This window comes from Malus domestica, chromosome 16, assembly GCF_042453785.1.
Source record: "Malus domestica chromosome 16, GDT2T_hap1".
In the NCBI taxonomy this organism is placed as follows: domain Eukaryota; kingdom Viridiplantae; phylum Streptophyta; class Magnoliopsida; order Rosales; family Rosaceae; genus Malus; species Malus domestica.
Window position 1 is genome coordinate 36,323,983 of NC_091676.1, and position 16,330 is coordinate 36,340,312.

A 16,330-nucleotide genomic window follows, 5' to 3' on the forward strand; every position below is an offset into this window, starting at 1 on the left:
CATGTTTCTCCACGGTGTTGAGCAACAAGGACATGACAAGTTAGTCTTTGCACAGCTATGCATAGTATGTGGGAGAAGAACTATCTGGAGCTTCCACACTTCCATTTACAAACCCTAACTTTCTTTTGCCTCCAAGAGCTAGCAAAACAACTCGAGACCAAGAAAGGTAATTGAACTCGTTCAATAGAACTGAACACAGATGTTGATTGGTGTTAACCTCAACATCTATGAAATTTGAGGAGAGACTATTATGGGTCTCATCCTCACAGTTCACTGAACCTTCTTCATCCATGGTTCAGACTTTGAATAAAAATTGCAGCAATAAGAGTGAGGAGAGACAGTTTATCAAAGAACCTGCTCTGATACCATGTTGAATTTTTGGTTTAAATTGTAATGTATTTCATGAGTATCAATGTACAAGAGACCAAGTATATAAGAGAGAAGAGAGGAAGGAGAGTTGGCTGAAAGCAACCAAAGGAAACCCTAGTAACCGGGTAAACTAAGGCCTAATCTAATCCTTAAATCAAGGAATTACACCAAACACTAGGTTAAGCCACTAATCAGTCAACTCCTTTAAATCAAGGGAAGATGGCTGTTTTACAAGTTTAAGATATAATGATGGCATTGATAGCTAACCCTAGGGACCGAGAGTCTTTAAGGTTATACTTCAACACGAATTGAAGAGGAGCAACTAGCACCAAATTATCACTTGAATCCTTTGATGCTCTCACAATCAACCCCCTTGCTCGGCAGTTATACAGTCTGTTTCCAAGCTTTGAGATGCAAAATGATGGACAACTCTGGAAAAGAACAAGAAAATTATGTTAGTGCATCAAGCATCCATAACGTTGCCATATTGCCCCATGATGGATATGCAAGCAAAATGGCATATGGCAATATAGTGCGGAACTATCCAAACAACTTTATTGATTGGATTTCAACAATCTGATACTTGAATAACTTATCTTTTCTTAAATAGGGACATCCTTAGTGCCGGAAGCCTCTATGTATACCTATATATAATGGTGAATAACCCCTTTAAACTGCTTGGATGCAACTACCTTATGAAACATATGCTTGGAATCAAAAGGTTCAAAAAATTTTAAAACTAAGACAAAATATATGGGAATGCAAATTCAATGAAGACTTGAAAAATCAAGAATAATGCCAATTAAGGAGCAAGTATCAAATCATATTAATCATTTTCGATATTTAGAATCACTGATACAAAATGACAGCAAAACAGACGTTCCAACATACAAATTCCTCCATGTAGCGTCAATGTCTAATTGATAAATGAACAAGCAGTTCACATCTGGTCCGAATACTTACGCCTCCATATATTTACAAAAAGGATTTTTCCCTATAAAATATGTTGCAAATGATATAAATCTCTATTACTGTTAGAGAAGTTTATTCACAAAATAACTTTCCAATAAATCAAATTAAGATATTTGAATATAGGGTAAATCTCAGTTTACTACTTTCAAATTTCGTGGTTTTTAACATTTAGTACATGAAGTGTTTTTTCATCCTAAAGTCATACCTAAAATGTTAATTTTGGAACAGTCTCATACATCTATTAGTCTAGTTGTTAAATCTCCTGTTAATTGATGACGTGGCACCTATGTGAACAATAACTAGGCTCCACTTATCATTAAGGGGTCCACATGAAAATTAAAAATTCAAAAAAAAAAATTTCCTGCCCAAATTTAAAATATTAAAATAATTAATTAAATAAAAGTATTAAAAAAACAAAAAAAAACCTAGAACCCCTTCGTCTTCCCAACCGACACCCCTTCGGGCTGGTTTGGTATTGTTGTGCTTTGAAAAAAAGCTGTTGTGAGAATAAGCGGCTGTACTGTAAGAATAAGCGGCTGTGAAATAAATCAGCAGAGTGTTTGGTAATTTTTTTTGTAAAAGTGCTTTTGAAAAAAAAAGCAGTCTGATAGTGGGTCTTTTCATTAAAGGAGCACTGTAGCTCTGTGTGCTTTAAAAAAAAGCCAGTTTTCCAAAGCTGCAAATAGTAGCTTTAGCATTTTCCTTTGATTTCAACTTATTCTCACAACAGCTTCCAAAATAAGCCCTTTTTTTTCAGTTTACCAAACACCTAAAACCCTCACAGCTTTTTTTCATGGGTTCTTTTTTTTTAAGCACCTCACTTCCAAACCACCCCTTCGTCTTTCCAACCGACACCCCTTCACCTGCGGGAAGAGCTTGTAGGGGTGGGTTCGGTTTAAATCGATTCGGTTTTTTGCCAAAACCGAAACCAAACCGAAATTTCGGTTCGATTCGGTTCGGTTCATTTCTTTTTCGGTTTTTTTCAGTTTGGTTTTCTTTTCGGTTCGGTTTTTTCCGGTTCGGTTTTGGTTCGGTTTCGGTTTTTTGCTTTTGTTTTTTTTCAAAAAATGAAAAACATTGAAATTTTAAATTTTAACATATCCAACACAATCATAACATAAGCATTCTAACTAGAATCAAAGACAATGAAAATAAACATTTAAAGTTGAACTAAAATCATCAATCAAGTCTTCCAAAGTCCAAACTAACAACCTCACAACACAAAAATCGTACAAATGACTTAGAAAAGTTAAATTGTATGATGTTGTTCAAAGATCAGGGTTGTTTGCTTGTAACTACATGTTGACAACTTGATTAGTAAAAGTAATGCGTGGGTGGATTTATTTAGTGTGTGTTGGATTCTTTTCCATCACAAATTACCCAAGTAATCTACCCGAAATAAATGTTTATGGATTCTGTTACATGTTATATGAGAGTAGATTTGGAAAAGAAAGCTGGGGCAGAAGTAGACAGTGTTATGGAGATGGATGTAGGTACTTCAGGAGGTGGTTTGGTTCCGGAACCTTATATGGGGGAGAAATAATAGGTTAGGGTTTAGAGTTTTTATAGGCCTTTTTTTTAATATTTTGAGCTTAAAGTTTGGCAACACATTGAGTTTAGCACATTTTAACTTACAAATTGGGTTTAGAAAATAATACCCAAAACAAATAATTAAATAAAAAAATTAATTTAATTAATTCGGTTCGGTTCGGTTTGGTTCAGTTTCTAGATCACTAAAACCGAACCGAACCAAAAGAATTCGGTTTGGTTTGGTTTTTTCAATTCGGTTCGGTTTTTTCATTCGGTTTGGTTTGATTTTCGGTTTTTTTCGGTCTTCGGTTTTTTGAACCCACCCCTAAGAGCTTGTGCTCCTTCACCACGACATAACTCATCGCCAGATTTTCTAATGCTCCAAAATCGCAGTGGAGAATGGATGCGGATGTCGATCCAACCCGGTCGAAGAAAGGCCAGGTCAACGTGGTCTTTCGTATTCATCGTGAACACCATGACTCTCTCCTCGGCGCAGCACGAATTCAACAGCACGTCCATGAAATTCGATATACCAGAAAAGCTCAGACTCGCGAGTTTCTCAGCGATATATTGGTCCAAGTCCTCGATCACAATGACCGATTTTGTTATCGTCTGCAACAGCAGAATCTTCAGCTCCGAGTCGTCTTTGACACGCGAAAGATCCAGATCGTACACGTCGTACCCGAGAAAATTCGCCATGGCGACGACGAAACTTGACTTTCCGGTGCCCGACGGCCCGTATAGCAGAAAGCTCCGTTTCCAGACCCGACCCAGTCGGTGATAGTACTGCTTCGCCATGAGAAATGACTCCAATTCGGATTTGACATTCGATTTAAGGTCAGACTCCATTTATATATGTTCGCGTCAGGAATTTCCATCGGGGACGTTTCCTGGCCGACGAGCACATAGCTCCCCGGGAGGTTGGCGCCGGTTGAGGGCTGTTGTCGGGCTTCTGCTTCACTGTCGGGCTTTGCCGGGCAAGGCTCGTCGGGCAAGAATTATCGGGCAAGACTCGTCAGGCAAGGCTTAAAGAGAAGGACAGCGTTAACTTTGAGAAGTGCCTTTGTGGGGCCTTAGTTGTAGGCCTTGAGGCTCACAATCAAGATTAACTTCTAAGTACTCAGGCATGCCACTGCCATCTTTAGCATGGCAGATGTAAAATGGATGTCGAGTTTTAGTTGTATATATATATATATATATATATATGCATGAGAAACCATGTTAGTTATAACAGGTGCCTTTGTGGGGCCTTAGGTGTAGGCCTTGAGGCTTCCCATCAATAACTAAACCAGTGCTCGAACACATAATATTTGTTCCATTGATTGTAGGAGTTTTACAACTATTATACTTCTGATTACTCCAATCCGAGAGATAGAACGAACCCAAATAGGTGCCTTTGTGGGGCCTTAGGTGTAGGCCTTGAGGCTTCCCATCAGAATTCGTTCTTTATACTCAAACGTTCTAGATCGCGGAACAGAATGAATCCAAATAGGTGCCTTTGTAGGGCCTTAGGTGTAGGCCTTGAGGCTTCCTATCAGAATCAATTCCATGCTTAAGCGTTCTATGATAATCACAATACAATAGAAATAAAACTAAGGGGTAGGTCGATTACTTGCGCCCCAAGTAACTTCGGACTTCTTGTTTATCAAGGACTATCGTGGATGGGTTAAGTCCACATAAGGTTCTTTTTTATGCCTTGAGGCCAAAGACTTTCAACTGATCAGATTTACATGCCCGAGGGCTTAGAACTTAGATCTGGTTTGAACAATGAAGATATATTCAAATCGGATCCAAGTACTAAGAGATTCTTTTAATAGTCATCTTACTAGAAATAACTTGAATACAGCTGGAAGTGTACAACATATTGCTAGGCTAATGAAGGAAAAGACAAAAACAAAGAAGGTCGGGCAAGGTTTAACCTTGTCTGGCAAGCCTGGTCGTCTTGCAGGTCCCTATCTTTGTGGCTTATCAAGGGTCTGAGAGCTTTAGAGAGAGGTAAGGAGAGGAGTTTATAAAGAGAAATCGATACTACAGCAAGGTTGAATAGGGTAGCAAAGTTATTACAAAGGTTTGAGTGAAGGCTTGTCCCGAGAGGGATGATGGCTTGGGCTGACTACAGCTTCGTTTTGAAGGCAAATCTGGCTTTGAGCAGAGTTTGTGCTTGCATTTGTTTGTTTGATTGAGTGTCCCTATTCCTGATTTCTCTTTCTTCTTTTATAGACAACTCAGCTTGGCCTCTTGTGGCAGCAGCCTTGCCCGAATGCAACTTGAGAGGCAGTGACTCATCAGCTATTTTACTTGTTCTTCCATTATAAAGTACTTTATGTGCTGTATAACTGGTCAGTCTATACCACTTGGCCTTTGGGTAGGTGAGCAAGTGGTCTTCATGAGCTGCACCAAGTCAGAAAAGCCCTTTTCTGCTTTCTGGGTTTTGGCTGGGCTTGGGCCGACTCTTCCTTTAGGCATCATTTTGGGCCAGCCCTTTTCCTGAGCCCAAAGTTCAAGTTTTGATCCAAACAGTGCCCCCTTCAATTGATATTTAGCCTGGAATTCCAGGCGCCAATATTGATTGAATAGCTGCATGCGGTTGCACCCTTCCCCTTGGAACTTGTATCTTCCACTTGAAATTAATGGCACCCGGAGTCTCTTGATCTTCTCACAACCCTTGAACTACTCTCTGATATTCTTTATAAATGTCAGCTTTCTTAACAAACCATCCTCGAACTCAACTTTCATTCTCCCCAAGTGTTTCTTCTTTCTGAGTTTCCTCCCAAAACGGTGGAATGAGTTCTTCAAATTTTAAGTGGAGTTTCCTAAAATTCCCTTTCCGTGAGAAAAAGAGTTTTCATCAGATAATCGCTATCTCCAACACCTTTGGTCGAACACCCCGCTATCTCCAACACCCTTGGTCAGGCGGTTTCCTCACGAAGGCTTGCTTTCCTGCTCGCTACCGTAATAAGTCAAGCTTCACCATCACACATGGTGATGGTCTTGATTAAGGATGCTCTACCAGGCGTGTCTTGGCCTCACAACTCGATCACCTGATCGGGTTCCATCCATGAAGACATCGGAAAATCAGCTGAAGATATCATTGCATCCAGAAGGAGAATTGATTGTAATACGTCGGCCTTGAATCCGTTGTAAATTTTACCAATTTGTCAAAATGAAATATACATTATTTCAGCAACTCTTGTCTTCCCGTCTTCTTGAATGATTGATAAATATACACTGCCCATTGATATCCTGAAGCTTGCTTTACCTTGCATCCTCTTCAATATAACAATCTCTAACATCCCACAACGTAGGACAATATTTCTTTAAGAATTTAACATTAATGGGATGTTTCTGCCTGTTTCCTTCAAGGTCCGCCAAGTAGTATCCTCCCCTATCCAAAACGCGACTAATAATGAAAGGACCTTCCCATGTCGGGCTCTATTTTCCAAAGCCCCTGAGCTGAGCTCCTAGAGGGAGGACTATCTTCCAGACTAAATCCCCTTCCTTGAAAGACTTCATCTTTACCTTTTTGTTATAAGCTCGGGCAACGGCTTGCTTTCCTTCCTGAATCTGGTTCAAAGCTTCAATTTGGGCTACATCCAAGTCTTCAATTCCTTGACACATGGCTTCGATGTACTCTTCACTGTGTAATCCAAATCGATTTTGAATTCTGACAGAACTTACATTGATCTCCACGGGGAGCACTGCATCTTGCCCGAAAGTTAAAGCATAAGGAGTTGTCCCTGTTCCTGCCCTCTTGGAAGTTCTGTATACCCACAAAGTGTTTCCCGGCTTTTCATGCCACTTTTCTGGACTATCTATCACCATTCTTTTGATAATGTTGACCAAGATCTTGTTGCTGGCCTCTGCCTGGCCATTTGATTAAGGGTAGTATGGACTGGACTGGATCATTTTTATTTTGTACTTGCTTGCAAACTCCTCAACTTCTTTTGAAATAAAAGATGGCCCACGATCCGTTACTATAGTTTCGAGCACCCCATATCTGTGCAGAATCTTGGTCTCGATAAAATTCTTGACTGCGGCTGAAGTTATGGATTTTACTGTTGATGCTTCCACCCACTTGGTGAAATAATCCGTTGCTACAATTATGAAAGTATGCCCTCTACTAGAAGCTGGATAGATTTGCCCGATGAAGTCCATCGCCCATCCTCTGAAGGGCCAAGGCTTGACTACTGGATTTAAAGGTACCGAGGGCACATGCTGGAGAGGTCCATGCCTTTGACATTCTTCACAACCTCGGGCATAAGACTTGCAATCTTTTTCCATATCGGGCCAGAAATAACCATACCTTCTAAGCAACCATCTCATCTTCGTTCCAGCCTGATGTGCTCCACATACTCCTTCATGTACTTCGGCCATTACCCTTATGGATTCTTCTTGGCCCAAGCATTTCAATAGTAACCCATCTGGAGTTTTCCTTAGCAAGTTCTTCGCCCATAAGACATACTTGGTTGCTTGCTGTCTATTCTTCTTGCTTGTAGGCGAAGAGGGATCCTTCAAATGATGAATGATAGATGACCTCCAATCTTCTATCTCGGTTTCTAGAACCATTATATCCAGACTGAATCCCCTTTCTAAGATAGAAGGAAGGTTTCTTCTTTGGATCTGGACATCTGCCCCATATATTCTCTCCTGTATTGGCACTCCCGAGGCTAGTTGTGCCATCTCATTGGCCGTTAAGTTGGATCCCCTAGGAACATGATTGACTGATATCTCAGAATCCCAGAAACTCAGTAATTGCGTAGCCGCCAAGTAATACCCCGCCATGGTGATATGTCTGCACTTGAACTCCCCATTTAACTGGTTTATTACTAACTCTGAATCTCCAAAGACCTCTACCTCTACTGCCCCCAGATTCATCAAGATTTCCAGACCAATTATTAAGGCCTCATACTCTGCCCGATTATTAGTATTTCCTTGGTAGTCCAGGAGAAATGAGTAATAATGATAAACCCCTTGAGGGTTTACAATCACAATTCTTGCTCCTGAAGCCTTCTGAGTGTAAGATCCATCAAAATACAGCTTCCAAGGAGTGATCCAGAGACCAGTCACTCTTCTTATCTCTTGCTGGATCTAATCTTCTCTGCCAGAGATATCTTTTCTTGGCGGGATCCAAATGCTAGTGACCTCCAGGCTTCCTGTGATATTGATTACCTCACTTTGAGATTCTTGATGCTCGACCAGGAAGTCAGCAATTGCTTGGCCTTTGACTGCCTTTTGGGGTACATACTGAAAACTGAACTCTGATAATGCTAGAATCCACTTCCCAATCCTTCCTGTTAGCATTGGCTTTGACAACATGTACTTTATCACATCTGTCTTGGCGATGATGTGCACGTGACAAGGTAACATGTAATGCCTTAGCTTACTGGCAGTGAAATATAGAGCCAAGCATAATCTCTCTACTGGGGAATATCTTGTTTCTACCTCGGTCAGAATTCTACTGAGGTAGTACACTGCCTGCTCCTTCCCGCCTTCATTATTTTGGGCTAGCAAACTCCCGATTGACTTTTCTGAGGCAGAACTATACAGCTTTAAGGGTTTTCCCCTTTGAGGTGGCACCAACATTGGTGGAGAAGTTAAATAGGCCTTGATGCTGTCAAAGGCCTGTTGGTGTGGTGGTCCCCACTCGAAGTTTTCTTTATCTTTCAATCTTAGTAAAGGAGTCAGCGGCTGGATCTTGCCTGCTAAATTGGCAATGAATCTCCTCAAGAAGTTAATTTTGCCCAGTAGCTTCTGGAGTTGCACCTTGTTGGTGGGTGAAGGTGACTCTATTATTGCCCGAGATTTGTTCTTGTCCACTTCTACACCTCTTTGATGCACCAGGAATCCCAAGAAGTTGCCCGCTCTTACTCCAAACGCGCACTTCTTTGGATTCATCTTTAATTTGTGGATCCTCATCCTTGTTAATGCTTGTCTGAGGTATACCAGATGCTGCTTTTCTGTCTTAGATTTCACCACTATGTCATCGATGTATACTTCCATGCTCTGGCCAATCAGATCGTGAAAGATGGCATTCATTGCCCTTTGGTAGGTTGCACCAGCATTCTTGAGCCCGAATGGCATGACCAGATATTCATATGCCCCCACATGACCGGGACACCTAAAAGCTGTTTTATGTATATCTTCTGGAGCCATCTTTATCTGATTATACCTGGCATTCCCATCCATAAAAGATAAGACTTTATGTTTTGCTACTGCATCTATGGATAAATCGGCCATGGGCATGGGATACTCATCTTTTGGTGTAGCACCATTAATATTTCCGTAATCCACACAACATCGTACTGCTTTTGTTATAGCTTTTAAAACGGGTACAATGTTGGCCAACCATTCCACATATTTGGCTGGTCTGATAAAGCCAGCTTTTACTAGCTTTTCAATCTCTTCTTTGACCTTTTCTTCTATCTCCTTTGACATCCTTCGTGGTGCTTGCTTAACAGGTTTATATCCCTCCTTGATGGGCATTCTATGTTCCACCAAGGCTGAATCTAAACCTGGCATCTCAATATAATGCCAAGCAAAACAGTCTTTGAATTCTTGCAAAAGGCAGATAATCTTTGCCCGATCATCAACCCCCAATAAACCACTAATTTGTATTGGTCTTGGATCCTCCTCTGTCCCTAGATCAATAGCTTCCAAATGATCTTGGACTTCTGTTGGTGGCTTATCTGGTTCTGCACACAAAAATTCGACTAACTCCGGGCTTTCGGGCAAGTCGTCTAGCCCATCTAGGTCATAAATGCACTCGGCCATTTGAATGGCCCTTTCCAATTCTTCTTTGCAAGATTCCTCCTTGCTTTCATGCTGGCTGGTTGAAGCTCTCATCTGCCTTTCCTGCTCTTCTTTGTCCAAGAGCTCCCTTTCTTGCCTTCTTCCCTTCCCATATACCAACAGTCTTTTAATCAGGGATCTGACTGCCATTACCTGATCTTTCTTCTTTTGTTCAGTCATTGATGGTGTAGGGGATTTGGGATGATACAAGGTCTATCCCACTCCTCTCTAGTAAGGAGCATTCCTTGTTCCAAAAGCTTTTGGGTCGTCACCTTGGTAGAGCGGCCGTTCTCATCAGCTCCTGAACATTTCAAGATTCCTACATTGGGGTTGTAGAAATTTGCTTCCGCAACATTAGCTGTGGGGAGAAATGGCCGTGATTCGGCCTCTACCATCTCCCAAAAGCTTGGTCCTTTTGTGCCCGCTTCATGATAAACAACCACTTGTTGATGAAGAGTGAAGGGTATGGCTAGACTTTGATGGATCCAATCTCTTCCGAGTAAGGCTCCATAAGTGGAGGTGCAGTCCACCACAAAGAATGCCAGCATGATCTGTTTAGATCCCAAATCCACTTCTAAAGGCAATATCCCATGAGTTTTGGTGATAGCGCCCGAGAAGCTAGAGACCGTGAGGTCTGTAGGAATAAGATCCTCCGTGCCTCTTCCCATTTTCCTCATTTGCTTGGCTGGTAACACATTAACAGCTGCTCCCCTATCAATTAAAATTCTTTTGAAGGGCACCCCTTCCAAATGAGCTGTAACATATATGGGTTTCAGATGATTGGCCAACGAGATGTTCGGGCGGCTAAACACCATTTCGTCTGTATAAATCCTGAAAGGACCATCTTTGGACGCTTCAGCGGATTCAGCCTTGCCTGATTCTCCTTCTTCGACTACCTTCACATTGACATGTGCCATCATTGGCTCAGTTGTCAAGTAATCACCCTCCATAGTAACGGGCTGATCAGGTATGGCACCAAACATGGCGGATAATACATACGCCATGTTGATATGAAAATTACTAGGCTCAGGCAGATCTTCTTTCTTGCTCCCAATCTGGTCCATGAATTCATCCAACCAAGCCATCGCATCTGCTGGAAGTAGTGGTTCCAGTACCCTTTCTTGTCGATCCATGCCCGCATACAGCGTTTGCTTTGGAACTTCACCAAAAGGATCTACCAATGGCAGAGAAGGTGGTCTCCTTTCAGATGAAACAGTTCCATCCGGCTTCCATCCGAGAGTTGGTACCATGATTAGATCTTCTTGAGCCCGCCTCAAAATCCTATATTTCCCAGGGTGTTGGTTCTGCGGCACGTGATTCCCCTCGCCTTCTGTCTTGCTACTGGCCTTTTCCACCTCTTTCTTACTTCTCTAGCGGAGCTGACTACATCCCCCAGATGATGTCTTCTCCAATTTTTGATTTTGGGAGGCTTCAGATGTTACGGGGGTCTTCAGGGAATTCATGTAGGCTTTGTGCTGCCTTTGAACTCTCCTGACCATGGAGGCTCCCATTTGTTTGGTAAGCTGTCCATTCTTTCCAACTACGTACCATTTTCGCCCGAGGTGGGTAGGATTTCCTTTTCTGACAAGATTTGTTATCCCATTAATCCTCTTGATTTCCTTCCCCATATGGCCATATTGAGGATGATCTGCATCCCTCCGTGTTTTGGCCTCCATATCTTCTGCCTCTTAAGAAGCTTCATGGTTTCAAAATACTTCTGATAAAGCTTTAGGTTGGGAATCACCTCCTAATCGTTGAAAAACGCTTCGGGAAGTGTCTTTTCTTGTTGCCTGCTTGATCTTTTCGTGAGCTTCTCTCCTTTCATCTTCTTCTTTCCTCCTGATCAGTTCATGATCAATGAGGATTCCAGCTGGGGGAATTTCGAGCTCACACTCGCATTGGCACTTACTACACATAACCATCCCCTTGATTATGGCTGTTTTTTTATATTCGGGCGATTTGATTACACTTTCTGTAGGTTTTTTAGCCAGTCTTCCTTCCTCCACTTTCCTTGTGATTTTTTCTTTTCCCTTCTCAGCCCATGCCATACTGATCATATTTATAGGGGCCTCTGAGAAGGGAACTGCAGGTTTGTCCACCACCACCTCTTCTGGCTGGCTGGTTTTAAGTCTCTTTCCCTCGGGAGGAACCAAGTTTGTTTCTTTTCTGGGGCTTGTGGAGGCTTTCTCCAATCTTTGGAACATCTGCAGCAACGTGGTTTGTAAATCTTCTGGCATTTTTTACATATATCTTCTGATCAAATGTATCCCACCGGGCGTGCCAAAACTATGTTCGCGTCAGGAATTTCCGTCGGGAACGTTTCCTGGCCGACGAGCACACAGCTCCCCGGGAGGTTGGCGCCGGTTGAGGGCTGTTGTCGGGCTTCTGCTTCACTGTCGGGCTTTGTCGGGCAAGGCTCGTCGGGCAAATAGGTGCCTTTGTAGGGCTTTAGGTGTAGGCCTTGAGGCTTCCTATCAGAATCCATTCCATGCTTAAGCGTTCTATGATAATCACAATATAATAGAAATAAAACTAAGGGGTAGGTCGATTACTTGCGCCCCAAGTAACTTCGGACTTCTTGTTTATCAAGGACTATCGTGGATGGGTTAAGTCCACATAAGGTTCTTTTTTATGCCTTGAGGCCAAAGACTTTCAACTGATCAGATTTACATGCCCGAGGGCTTAGAACTTAGATCTGGTTTGAACAATGAAGATATATTCAAATCGGATCCAAGTACTGAGAGATTCTTTTAATAGTCATCTTACTAGAAATAACTTGAATACAGCTGGAAGTGTACAACATATTGCTAGGCTAATGAAGGAAAAGACAAAAACAAAGAAGGTCGGGCAAGGTTTAACCTTGTCGGGCAAGCCTGGTCGTCTTGCAGGTCCCTATCTTTGTGGCTTATCAAGGGTTTGAGAACTTTAGAGAGAGGTAAGGAGAGGAGTTTATAAAGAGAAATCGATACTACAGCAAGGTTGAACAGGGTAGCAGAGCTATTACAAAGGTTTGAGTGAAGGCTTGTCCCGAGAGGGATGATGGCTTGGGCTGACTACAGCTTCGTTTTGAAGGCAAATCTGGCTTTGAGCAGAGTTTGTGCTTGCATTTGTTTGTTTGATTGAGTGTCCCTATTCCTGATTTCTCTTTCTTCTTTTATAGACAACTCAGCTTGGCCTCTTGTGGCAGCAGCCCGAATGCAACTTGAGAGGCAGTGACTCATCAGCTATTTTACTTGTTCTGCCATTATAAAGTACTTTATGGGCTGTATAACTGGTCAGTCTATACCACTTAGCCTTTGGGTAGGTGAGTAAGTGGTCTTCATGAGCTGCACCAAGTCAGAAAAGCCCTTTTCTGCTTTCTGGGTTTTGGCTGGGCTTAGGCCGACTCTTCCTTTAGGCATCCTTTTGGGCCAGCCCCTTTCCTGAGCCCAAAGTTCAAGTTTTGATCCAAACAATATGGTCTCCAAGGTCGACGGGTGAGTGAAGGGGACTGGCTTCCACGCTCTATCAGGCGCGTCGACGTTCATGTAAAGTTTCAACTCTAGTTTCTTCTGCTCGAGCTCGACGGCGACGATGTGGATACGTTGTAAATAAAGCCGCAGAATCCGCCGCTTATCAGCTTTCCGAACCTTCAATATTAAGTTTCTACTCCCACCGGCGCCGCTACCTTCTATTTGCCACATGACCTTGGCACCGATGAAATCGTCCTCAATAGTCTGATTGGGGTCAAGCTGGAAGACAATTTCATTGGGTTTTTTCCTGGTGACGAGGTTGGCGAAGTCTAATTCTTCAATGGAGGTGAGCGAGTTGAGATAGTCAATGACTCGTCCGTAAAGCTGATTCTCCTGCATGCTGTCGTTGAATTTGGGGACTTTGAATTTGGGGATGGAGGGGTGGAGAGTGGGGAAGACGAAGGTGGTTTTGGGGTTTTTTTTTAATACTTTTATTTAATTAATTATTTTAATATTTTAAATTTGGGTGGGAAATTTTTTTTTTTTTTGAATTTTTAATTTCCAAGTAAACCCTTAATGACACGTGGTGCTTAATTATTGTTTACATAGGCACCACATCATCAGTTAATGAGAGATTTAACAGTCAAACTAATTGATGTATAAAACTATCCCAAAATTAACACTTTAAGTATAAGTTTGGGACGAAAAAAACTTCACAGACTAAATGTTGAAAACCACGAAACTTGATGATAATAAACTGAAATTTACCCTTGAATATAAGTCAAAAATGGAGTTCTCATATCCTAATTACAGAAAACAACATAAAAACTTTTCTTTTTCTACACTTTCTACTTTGTAGGTAACCATACAGGGCAAAAGAAAGTTTCTGATCTGGGTTATATCCAATATTTCCCGAAGAAACGAAAGGCTCTATTGAAACCAAAACTCAATACCATAATTATAAATTAAATTTCTTACACTTTCTTAGCAGCCAAACCCACAGCAGAACATGAATGAGTAAGTAGAGGACAGAGCTTACTCTGAAAAAAGCAGCTGGAAGAAATGACTTGGAATCAGTGAGTGGATGTGAATGGTTGTCGGCGTGGTCATGGAAGTGATCGAATACTGGCTACACCTGAGGGGGTCCAATAATAAAGGTTAAAAAATTTATAGATAAAAATAACATTAAAAAGTTAAATATAATACATTTCAATCAAAAATTATACGTAAAACAACATTACAGCTATAAAATCCTAATTCAAGCGTCTACAACGAGATTTCATAGTCTGAAAATGTTCCATGATAGCTTCATTACCAATACATGAAAAAACATATTTCTCAATGTAAACAACTAAGCTGTCACTCAATCATTGATCTCCCATTTTGTTGCGAAGTTAACCCGTAATGATATTCATATCTGAAAATGTCTTCTCCACTGAAGCAGTTGCAACCGGTAAAACCAAAGCTAACTGAACAAGCAAATATACATATGCAAATGTTCGATGCAACACTTTCTCCACCATTTTCTTAGCAAGATCATTAATCCCCTGCAATTGAAAAAAATCATTATCAGAATGCACAAAATGAATATAAATATTAAGTTGATTTTGAAATGCCAATTTATCTCGATCCATGAAATATTTAAGATACATCTGAGCAAATAGTGGTGGAGTGGAGAATTGAAACAAGTGGAGGTGTGATATTGGACTTATGTAATTATAATATGGGATTGGGATTGGGTCATGGGTGGTATTAGAAATTTAGGGTTTTGAAATGGGGGAAAGAGGGAACCAAATTATAGGGAATTGGGGGAAAAGCAGCGGGGAAAAGAGAACACTGGGTAAAGATGTGGGCTCAGGGGCTGGGCTTTAAAATTAAAACAAAGGACAAATGATAGCGTTTTCTCCTTTTTTTTGTAACTTAAAAATAATTGGCCAAAACACTGCCGTTTTGGACCAATTGTTAAAAAGTTCTATTTCTTTCTTCTCCCTGCTGTCTTCTTCTCCGCAACTCCGCTGCAACCTGCAACCACAACCTGCACAGCGGCACAGACTTCGTGTTCAAGGGGTTCCTCGGAAAATTTCTAGCAGCGATTTAGGATCGCCGATGAGTCCTAGGACCTGCCAGGTCCCTCTGTAGATCTGCCACTGCACCTGAGACCACCGCCGGAGGGAATTAGCAACGAAACGTTGCCAATGACATCTGAAACCTACATTTTTTCAAGCTTATATATGTCCCAGAGGGAGAGGGAGAGACAGGTACAAGTGTTGGTGGTTAAGGTGAGGATCCTTTTCTTGGGATTCTAGGGATTATATCGTTCATTGTCTATCGTGCGGTCAATTTTCGTTAGGTACTATTTAAATTTAATTTTAAATTTAAATTTTGAATGGTTTTTGACCGCATGATGTATGATGAACGTTCACGATCACAAGATCCTTAAAATTCGGCGAGGATCTTTTCCAGTGATTAAAAGCAGTTGGTATTGTCTGCGTTTTCTTCTTTATTTTTCGTTTCCTAATTATATGGTTTGGTAATTTTCTGTTTTTCTTTTGGTGGTCAAAGTGGCCAAAGATATTTTAAGTGACAAGGTACGGCAATGAATGTGTCTCATTCATTAAAATCTCTAACTCCGTTTTTATAAAATTAACATGTAAAAGCTATTGTTTGGAGATATTGTTTTTTAAAATAAACGAGATATTTTATTTTTATTAAATATTTTTTTATTGCTTAGCTTAGAGTGAATCAGTTTTTGGTAAAAGAGAAAATGCAATACTAAATGGGACCTTAAACCTAGATCACCGCCACTATCAATGACATTGGTAAATTTCTCTTCACATGGTTGTATCATTTGCATGAGACTTTGCGGTTATAATTTGAACAAAATAGTGACATTATATAACTTGGGTTTAGGGGTGGGCAGAGTGTGGTTCGACTCGGTTCTACCATCAAACCAAAATCGAAAATATCAAACAGTTCGGTATGGTGCGATTCTGCTTAAATTTATTACTAAAACTGTACTATTGGATTCTTGCTAATTTACTATTCCGAATACCAAATCAAAAAGGCATTCAAAGTTTACTTGTATTTTTTTTTTTCCTTGTTTTTTTCATGCTTACATTCATATACGTCTTCTAAAATGGTTATACAAAGTTACAAGCAAAACAAATCATGATTGATTTGTCATCCCTAAAATAAAACAAACAACAAATCCCAAATTA

At 41.0% G+C, this 16,330-nt stretch overlaps 1 pseudogene; it reads right to left on the bottom strand.

The window, feature by feature from the left end:
• Nucleotides 1-605: 605 nt before the first annotated feature.
• On the bottom strand, nucleotides 606-16,234 carry LOC114822321 (AAA-ATPase At2g46620-like; annotated as a pseudogene).
• Between the last annotated feature and the right edge of the window lie 96 nt (nucleotides 16,235-16,330).